This window comes from Nelumbo lutea, chromosome 2 (genome assembly GCF_056320005.1).
Source record: "Nelumbo lutea isolate HS-2025 chromosome 2, American lotus-T2T, whole genome shotgun sequence".
Lineage (NCBI taxonomy): Eukaryota > Viridiplantae > Streptophyta > Magnoliopsida > Proteales > Nelumbonaceae > Nelumbo > Nelumbo lutea.
The window spans coordinates 74,011,489-74,022,060 of NC_142685.1; the positions used below are offsets into that span (position 1 = coordinate 74,011,489).

A 10,572-nucleotide genomic window follows, 5' to 3' on the forward strand; every position below is an offset into this window, starting at 1 on the left:
CGTAGCTAAAAGTATTAAATTTCTTTTATATTACCATGGTTTTTTGTATTAAAAGTTGCTGTAAGTAGAACAAAAACATTGCTGAAAGGGCTACTGGCCGGAACTTTTAGCAATGGGTTTATCAAACCGTTGCTAAAAGTTTATTTCTCATTTAAATCTTAAATGAGTGCCATTAAAAAAAAAAGAAATATTTTCACCATATACCTGTATGATAACAGAAGTTTTTACAAATAAAGCATGTATATATTTACACAATATATCCACAACTATCTTTGTTCAATATATACATTTTATAAATTCTTTTTCATAACCAAAAAAGAAAAGAGAATTAACAAAGTTATCCCCATCATATCTGAATAGTTGCAAATATGCACGTGCATCACATTCAAGACTCACTTTGGATCATAAACTTCGGTCTGTCAAGTTCAACAAAAATGAATACACTTACCACTAATTAATGCCAATAATTAGCTATATAAATTAAATAATGTAGGAGCTTTATATGCATTATACACTTACCACTGATTTAATTAGAAATAGTAAAGTAGAAAAAGTAGCAGCATCCTACATTCTATAGCAGTTGATTTTCTGGTCTGAATGAAAGTTCTTTGAATTTTCTGCTCTTGTCATCAAGTTATTTTAAATCATAACAATTTCCCACATTGCTCCTAGATCTGCAGTAGCTAAGGTTGGTACAAGGAAAATCTGCACCAGCACAGCCCACCTTCAAATCCTTCTTTGCAGGCCCTCTCTTTTGCCTTGCTTGGAATTCTTATTGTGTAGACCTGAAGACTTAATAAGAGCCAAATTCAAATTTTTAGACAAAGAAAGGGAAGGTTCTATAATGAGTGCAAGATCCCCAATACCAAAAATAGAAGAATCTTCAAAAATTAATAACTGGGTAATGAATTGTCAAAACCACCCAATAATCTAAAATATCTGTTTATGCTTATGCAATTAGAAAATATTCCAAGATTGAATTTTTCAAGTTCCATGCAGTAGAGGATCCAAATTAACTCGCACGTTTCCTTGAAATAGTGTTGAGTCTTGTGGTTTGTAGCTCAATGGTTCCATTGGCTGGGCATTCAGGGCTTGGTCTATAGTTTTTAATCACTAATGGGGCTTCACTTGGTATGGTCACTACAGTTTTCAACAATCAAAATAGTGTTGAGCTCTAGAGAAAGCAATGGTGATGTTACAAAACTAGTATAGATAAGTAGACATGTTTCAAAGGACCAAATAGGACATACTCGGATCCAAATTTAGTTCATTAATATCTTGATTAATAGAACCACATTGTGATATGCACTTGTTCTAATGGATTTTTCTTTTATAAGAAATTAATTGACAACTCTCAATAGAAAGAGGGTTGGACTTTCTTTGACAAAGAAAAATAATGAGTAGATAGAAGAAAAAGAACAATGCTAAGTCTACTTGCAAAAGTGGGAATGGAGATCCATTTCATACTTACGCAAACTGAAACAATGCAAACCCAAAATAAACATTACTCATTTGGACACAAAACATTACTCAAAAGGAATGACAAAATGTTAATGAAACTTGTATTAATCATGCACTGTTTAGAAGAAATACACACACACACACACACACACACACACACACACATATATATATAGTTAGTTAGTTAGTTAGCTCATTCGAAGTAGCCAAATCAGTAATTCCACTTTAAGCTGGGATTGCCTAGCCCAACAAGAAAGAGAACATCACTGGTAATAAATGTAGAAAAATTAAGATAATTAAATTTTAAAGTAAAGAAGAAAACTCCAGAGTGAAAAAGGAAAGAAAATTACAGAAGTAATCAAAATGGATTACCAATGTAAGTGAAATTCAGTCAACGATTTAGCTAAGTTCTTGTGTCAGTTCATTTTATCATTTTATCATTCCATGTGGAGCTAGATCTTCTTGGCCAATACCAAATTCCTTGAAATGACTAGTTCTGTATCCCCCTCAACTTCCAATTAGTCTCTAACACCCAGCTGCTCCGCTAGTCTCAAGCCTTGTAACAAAGCCAGTATTCCAACCTTTACTGAGTTTCCAATATCAATTGGACCTGAATACAGAACCACCACTATACCTTGGTGGTTTCTAAAGACTCCTATTACTTTGGTCCTAAATAGAAGATATGATTCACCTCCTATATAAGCCAATATAGACTACAGGTCCACAATAAAATAATGATATAGAATTAATTTAATTTCAGATATTGATAAAAATATATAGAACCTTTAATTTATAATATTTGTTTAGAAAATATATGAAAGGAAGGCTGGATAGGCTAAGACAGGGAGTTAGGCCTTTGTATTTGAAAGAGTCTCATTCATCTTCAAATCTTTTTGTACTAATAAACCCCAAATGTGATCTTCAGTGAAAAAAAAGTGCTTTCTCCCTCTCTGCATTTAACTATATAAGAAAACCAACTTATGTATTACTTCCCCTTAATTATTATAAACAAACTAAAATTTTATTCTAATCATCCAAATGAATTTTGCTTTAGTATTCCCAAGTACTCTTAACCAGCTTCCAAAGATCTCAACATAACCATGGGTGACCACCAAGCCACGTTGAAAAGTTTGAAGCAAACCCAAATTCCTCTCACAAAGCTGGCATTGGAACAAGGGTAGAATATTCTCCTCAACCATACATAAAACACATCTGTTTGGGAACTAAAAGCCTCTTTTTCAACTTATTGTGAGTGAGAATGCTGCCCATTGAAACCAGCCAAGCACACGTGGGCCCCATTGCTGTTTGTATTCTATACTACTGCTCTAATCCCCATTTTCTTAATTAAAATAATATCCTAAAAGAGAACGTTTTATAATTTCTCTGCATCATTCTGGTTACGGCAACTCTAAGAATTTTAAATCAACTAACACTCCATTGTGAAGTATATGTTAGAAAACAAAGTTAACAAAACTACTATTACTTGATTAAAATGAATTTTTCTAATAATTAGGCATATTGCACAAAAGTTACATAGAATATAACAGTCAAAAATGATAATTGAAAGCAATAAAAATCAGCTAATCAAGAGACACTTTAACCTCGAGAGAAGAATCGGTTAAGATAACCTCTTTCGATCTATCAAAGACTGGATGGTCGTGACACTCCAACCTTATCCTTAGGTGCAGAGGTCTCATGAACGTGACATCTCCAAGATCTCTGTCCAACTTTAACATCGGTTGTATTGATGAATCTCTTCCTTTCTTTCCATTTCTATCATAATTTAAGATATCTAGAACCTTTGTGCTTTATTCTCCTGAATGACTCCAACAAACATCCAATCTCTTCTCAGCTTTAAATACAGCACTGCATAAATTATAACCTAAACCAAAATGTCCAATAGGTTGCATCAGATCTACATAGCTTCAATAAATAAATAAAGGAACTATATGAAACCTGTTATGCTGAAAATTCAGAATATTTGCTTATATAAAATAATTAAAGACATAAATACAGTACATAAAGCTAACATGATTTATATCCAGAAATAAAACAATTGATACAACATAAACTTATGTGAACCTACCAAAGAAATGTTCAACATGTTTGTTATCGTCTTTTCTTAGGTAGGAAGGAGAGCTAAGGGCTACAAACACAGGTCCACAATCCACACCCCATAAGAAACTTCTTATATAATGAATACAAAATTTCTGTAGGATTAGATAAGTACACATTGGAGTTATAAATATATTCTTTGTTGGCAATAGAATCCATTGCCTAGTACTCTTTTGAAACATATGCGTTATCCCACATGGCAATCATTTTACCTGAAAAGGTTTTTAACTGTGTTGGAGGAACTAAATTTTGTGGTGACATTTGAGTTGGTTATTGTCAAGAAATGGTAATATCCCATTGAAACTGAGTACAAGAAGATTTCTTATTCGAAAGAAAATGGGTTCATTATGCAATATGATTGAAGAGACTAGAAAAATACAACATCGTAGACCAAAACACACCATATGATGAGGTTTGCAAGATGTCAAATGTGACAGATCAAAATCTGTCAATGTTACATGCCCATTGCTCTGTAGTAGGAGCCTATCAATAAGGTGGGCATTAAGTGAGGAGAAAGAGATGCAAAACTTCATTATGCTTCATTTTTTTTCTAGCTTCACTCTCTTAGTTTAACTAAGTGTATATTTCATTAAATCAATACATGGTCATGGATGGTCCTTGCAATGGTTGGTGAACTATGCACAAGTAAAGTGAGTGCAAGAGAATCTCCAAGGTCTAAATCTTGTGTCCTTTATACCAATCTGTAATGATCCTACTTAAGGGAAAAACAAAAGAGAAAGAGAGAGCTCTTCTTTGAGGCAACCAGATCTCCAACTTACTGTTTTATTTAATTATTCTTTACCTTAGCCAGTTAGATCTGTTTTCAGTCCAAGACTAGGAATAGCTGTGGCCTATAGAGAGACAAAATTGTTTTTGGTTGTATTTGGGGTTTTATCCTTAAAGAGAGTGTTGGGGGACATTAGGGCATAATTTTGATGTTGGTAATTTTATGGGGACTTTTGTATTTATGAGTAAAGGAAAATCTAGTTGTAATTGTGAAATAGTTAACTATTAGGATTTTTTAGGTTAAGCGGTTGAATCACAACAGCTTTATTTCTTCTCTTTGGTCTCTGTTTTCCCCCTTAATTAGGATCATTAAAGATTGGTATCAAGGACTCAAGATTTATGTCTCCATCACCGACAAAAACTAGGATGTCATCCATATGGTGAGTTCCTGATCATCATCTGAAGAGAACCTCTCATGTTGAAGGAAATAGAGAGGAAGCTTAGTGAGGGAGATGAAGTGGAAGAGATGGTCCCAAATCCCATTTTTGTTAAGTTGCTTCACTATTGCTAAGAGATGATCCCCCATCTCACTAGGGTGAAATTTGGGTTGTATTGTTGGGTTAATCATTTGTTAAATTTTGACTAAGCCCAACCCTGATGCAACAAAAAATCTTTAAATTGAGTACCTGATTTGCAACCCTAAATCTTGCACCCCAAACTCATCTCCTAATCCCCCATAAAAGGTTGGGCTTAACAGATTCACAACATCTAGACATGTGAAGATATGACTATTCTTTTTGGCAAACAATTATGACTAGTGTACATTATAGATTTTTTTTCACTCTTGAAAATGCTTCTTAAAGGGAATAAACTTAAGAATAATGTCTGATTTTTTGTTAATGTGGTGACATATGATATTAAATGTTGAACAGGAAGACTTAATTTTTGTTGCAAATTCAATACTTTGCAGCAGTATTGGATAAGAAAAATAACCATTAATTTATGGGACATAAACACAATATATTCTATGAAAAATATCAAAGAACAACTTATAGATCCATGGAAGTAATTGAAGCATAGTAAAAATTAAAATGAATGACAGCTCCTCTAAATAGCTAAGATTGAAGCAAGCAAAGAATCAACTAAGTTGATATTATCTAAACCTGTTTCTTTTGATAATGTAAAGCTGAAAAGCCCTCTGAGCAGGAAAAGACCTTCTATTGACTTCAAAGCCCAAGCTGATAAAAGCAAATAGAAATCAACCCATTAAGGATCCAACACACAAACAACTAAATAGAGAATAATAGCATACAACAACACATTTCATAACACAGGCACATTGATAAGAAGGAAAAAATGTGTCACCAAACCCCTACATATGCTAATATTCATCCTTAATAAATGATTGTGAGGTTAATGAGTTAGTATACCAGCATTGAATACTTACTGATTCAAAAGATAGAATATTATGAGGCTAGCCAATTTCTAGGTTGATGGTCTAGCAAAATAGGGAACAGTAAAGAATAAACAGTCAAAGGTTAGGTCCATATCCAGTCTACCCCTTATAGTCATGACCATCATCGCTCAATGGTCCTTTGTTATCTTGAAGATTCATTAAAAATTAAATTGGAAGACATCTCTAGCGAATTCTAAAAGAGAACATAGTAAGTAAAAAAGAAGGGGATAATAATAACTTACATGACCCACCGGTATCTCGAATATGTCAAACCATGAAGGCAGTACAACACCATCTACAAAGAGAAGAAAATTTGACCACATCACGTTAGAGAAGGGGAACTTAGAAATTTGTCTTAGAGGAGCAGACAAAAAAAGGCATGGGTCGAAGTAGCAGACTCCATATAGTTGGGACAAATCTTAGTTGAAATTTGAAATTGGAGATGATTATCATGCATTTACTAAGAAGGCAGCAAATATTTGCTTCTTCTGGTTGTGACACCAATATTATAGAAATTTCCAATGTACTTCTTTCATTGTGAAATACAACATTAAAAAGATTCAATTGTCTGGATTCCTCAACTAAGCCTTGTCTCCTGATGAAGGTACAAGTTTTTAGCTAGACAGTGCCCAACAATGCTACAAACGGATGGTACCACGTAAGAGACAATCTAGTGCCACCGATGCTAATTATTTATTGCCTTATTGGTTCTTCAGCAACATTTGGGAATAGCTGATTTCTGTCCACAGAATGTCAAACTACGATCAAACTAAGTTCCATCGAATTCTACATAGAACTACTACAAAGACCAGATTTTCTTTCATTTTGGTTTTCCCCTCTAATCTTCCTTCGCCACCGCCGCGGCCCCCCAATTTAGCTTTTAGAACAACACCATTGAAAGAGCTAAGAATATGAAACAAACAAAGAAAATGAAGACCATAGAAAACATGATGAAAATCAGATCAGATTAATAAACCTACAATTGCAGGAGACAGGATTAGAATGAGCTGAAGGAAAAGACTAGGTGGTGTTCCTAAACTTAGGAGAAGTGAAGAAGGTTTTGATGGGTTTGTTCGCTAGCTGGACCTGAGTCGCCTAATCCATGGAGCCAGAGAATAATACTCTGAGCCAAATCCATGCCGTAGCTACAATTACACTACAACATACCCCCTACCCATGCCTTATTATGTTGGCATGGATTCAAGCAAGTCGAAGGGTCTAAGCACTACAGCTTCTCTCAAGAATCAAAATAAACTCAAAACATTTGAAAGAAATAAAATAAAAATCTCAAGAACCTATCACACAAATATTACTTGAATCAACAAAACCATAAAATATAATAAGTTAAACCCTAACCTTTGGCTTAAAACGATTTATATCAAACTTTTAGTAGGATTCTTACCAAGAAACCACGAAGAGAGCGTTAATATCGATGAAAGACCACAGTTCGTATAGATTTTCTCCCCGGTTTTCCCCTTCTATATGATGGATGAAAGAACAAATAAATATTTTGGATTATTTTCAATATTGCAAGTTCTAGATGGGGTAGGAGAAAGCCATCGAACAACCATGGTTCCCATTTGCAATCCATGAACCGCAAACACAGCACTGATGGCAAGCAATTCTCTTCAAAAAAATAAAAAGAAAAAAAAATAGAGTAGTAGATGAACTTACATTTTTCCTTTGTACTATGAGATAAATGGACTGAGAGACATCCCTTTGCATGCCAAGAGAGCATTGAGAGAGCGGGAGATCGAAAGGGTGCCTAAGGAAACGACCTATTTACACTGGATGAACAAGAGACCAAATGAGAGAATGAGGGGGAAAAAGAACCGATAGAGAAAAGAGATAGAGATAGAGTGGGATGAGGGAGGAGAGGGCATTTTCCATTCTTTTTTTGAAAGTGGCCAAAACTAAGGAAGCGCGCGCATCTGAACTAGCCACGGTTTCCTAATCCCCAAAGAAAATTGGGATATTGCAACGGTCATTTTTAAAACCGTTCAGATAAATCCATAAGCCACATGCCAGCGACGGGTCATGGAACCGTGACTATTGCATGCAATAAACAAGTAAATGGCCACGAATAAAATATTCAGTTGTTATATATGAATTTTAGCAACGGTTCTTTTGTCCGTTGCCGAAAAAACCGTCACTAAAAACCACTTTTCTTGTAGTGACAATTTGACATCAAAGTGAATCTACATACAAAATCCACCATAATAGCATTTTGAATGCTTTATATCTCAACTATACCAAGTGTTATAGGAAACAAACCATTATTACTATCAAGACTAACTTTAGCAAGCAAGACACCACCAAATCGACCCTTTAAGTGTATCATATCCAATCCAATAAATTTCCTGCATCATGATAATCAACCCTTCCTCATCTCATCATAGGTCACAAACCACTTAGAAACAACAAGCACTAATAATGATACCCTATCAACATGAATTCTAGGAATACTCTCATGATTTAAACTCAAAATGGCCTCACAATAGTTTGGCAACTTATATGATTCCTTATCTGTGCCATCAATTTGTTCCATTGCCTTTTGTTTAGCTTTGTAAACTTTTTGAAGCTTAAATATGAAAGCATAGCCGTAATTGACATTGTAGGATCTGCCTGTATCCTATCTCCTATCTTCCTAGTTGTTCAAGAATAGCCAGCTTCCTTGTTTATAGTCAACCTAGGACATGTGCTTACTACATAATGTCTTTACCATGAATGTAATATCATCTTGTACAATTGATGCATAGATCATCCATTTACAACCTTTTGTAGCACACTTGTATATACACCTATCCTTACCATTAGCCCTTATTAAAGAAACCCCCTTGTAAACACAATAGTCTTTAATTGATCATCTAAAAGCCTTAATATTGTTGAACATTATCCCAACTACTAATTCTGTGGTTTGTCTTCATCCCACTGAGGAATATCATTTTTATGTCTTTCATTATCAAAACCAACTAAAATCTCATAATTAGATGTTGGCTCATAATTTGATAGATAATCAACATCACTTTCATCAATGCCACTTTTGTTACAAAATGTTAAACACACTCTCATGTTCAACTAGAATAGTGCTGCAATTTGAATTAGTATTGTCTTCACTCATTTCAACTTTATAATCAGCATCACTAGTTTCACCAAATTCTGGGTTGCTACCACCTTCAAGTTGATGACCCACATCATCATCATGTGTGCAATGTATCTCTATAGCACAACCATCATCATCTATTGGTTCTACCTCTATATCACTTACAAAAAGATTAATTTCCATCTAACCATGAAGCTTTGAAAAGATATCCAACAATTCACTATCAAAGCTTAGTAGACAAATCTCATTCTTGTTGCCTTAATCATGTATTTATGATTGGATTTCCATCTTTGCACCCTTTGAAGCACCAAATAAAACAACTACTTCCTCTGCAATGTCCATGAAACAAACCTTGTCTGTGTCAACATGATCTATAAAATTTACATTGCCACCCACATAATGAATTTCACTTTCGACCCATAATTAAGTTTCCCCCATGACCAACAACAGACCTGATTCCATCCATTGCAACCAACCCCAAAATCAAGTGCATTAAATTTATAAAAAGCATGAATTCTAATGCAATAAAATGAAGCCAAACTTGCTCTCACATAAGAATAAGGTTGAGGGCATGTGGCATACAATAATAGTAGCCAATACAAACTCACAAATGCAACCAAATTGGGGATAGGTATGTCTTGGCCTACGTATAGGAACAAGAGAACCACTAGTTGCAAATTGAGGCCCTCATAACTTATCACATGGCCCAAAGACTAGGAGTTTAGGCCAAAGATTAATATATGATCATGTATATGTTTGGTATAGCTTTTGTTAATTAAATAAATGCTTGTATTTGATTTATCTTCAAAACCGAGAAAAAGTGGTTGATAAACATTTTTCTGGTATTTGTTGACAGCTAGATGCCACTAGGCACCATTAGGTGCCATGTAAGCAGAATAGTAAATAAACACCTTTTTATTGGGGGAAACACTAAAATGAAACTTTCCCCAATAGTCAATTTGCACATAAACTAAGACAAACATTTATAAGATAAATAGGCGTATGAAATAGCATGATGGGACAAATGCCCACATGGCGATAACCTGGCACTGTTTATTAAATAAACGGAAGTCATACCAAATACCCTACATATGTTTCAGGTTGTATGATCGATCAATGAATGCTTTTCAAACCCTTCAAAGAATACAAATATTTAAAAACAAAAATTCTGAACTAGAATTCAGGTTGTATGATCGATGAATCCTTTTCAAACCATTTAAGGTGAAACCTATTATTGGTTAGAGAGCCTATATCCCTTAAACCCAAGCTTTTGCAAAATGGGGGAAAGCACAAAATTAGAGGGCATTGAATATAGAGAACAAAAGGACAATTCTAACATTTGATAGTGCGGGTGAGTCTCATCAATTTGACAAAGGATTCTTCCTTTTTTATTTTATTAATTTTTTATAACATTCTTCAAAAAATCTCATGACAACAAGCTTAAAACATGGAATAGTCAAGCCACTTAAAAGCTTTCTAAAGAACTTGACCCAATTATTCTATTTAGTGTCATATGCTTTATTAAACTATCAGTCCCTTTCATATATAAATGAAAGAATAAAATATATTAATAAATAAAAAATGAACAAATAAAGAGACATAAGATGATGACTATGGAGTGAAACTTTCGAACACAGTTCAAAAAGCCTTTAAAGCCTTGCATTGGAAGCATTTCCGTTATGTGATTTACTTCATGGGGAGATATTCCTAA

The 10,572-nt window shown here is 34.2% G+C and overlaps 1 long non-coding RNA gene across 3 annotated transcripts; it reads right to left on the bottom strand.

Moving 5' to 3' along the window:
* Positions 1–375: 375 nt before the first annotated feature.
* LOC148871526 (uncharacterized) lies at positions 376–7,790 on the bottom strand. Of its 3 annotated transcripts, XR_016106884.1 has the most exons (6): positions 7,433–7,717; positions 6,001–6,053; positions 5,466–5,540; positions 3,063–3,343; positions 520–785; positions 376–416 (listed from the first exon to the last, which is right to left on the bottom strand). It is a non-coding gene; the product is annotated as an uncharacterized LOC148871526 (long non-coding RNA). The 3 variants fall into 3 exon arrangements; XR_016106883.1 differs by having other exon boundaries at positions 376–785; positions 7,433–7,790; XR_016106885.1 differs by having other exon boundaries at positions 376–785; positions 3,090–3,343.
* Between the last annotated feature and the right edge of the window lie 2,782 nt (positions 7,791–10,572).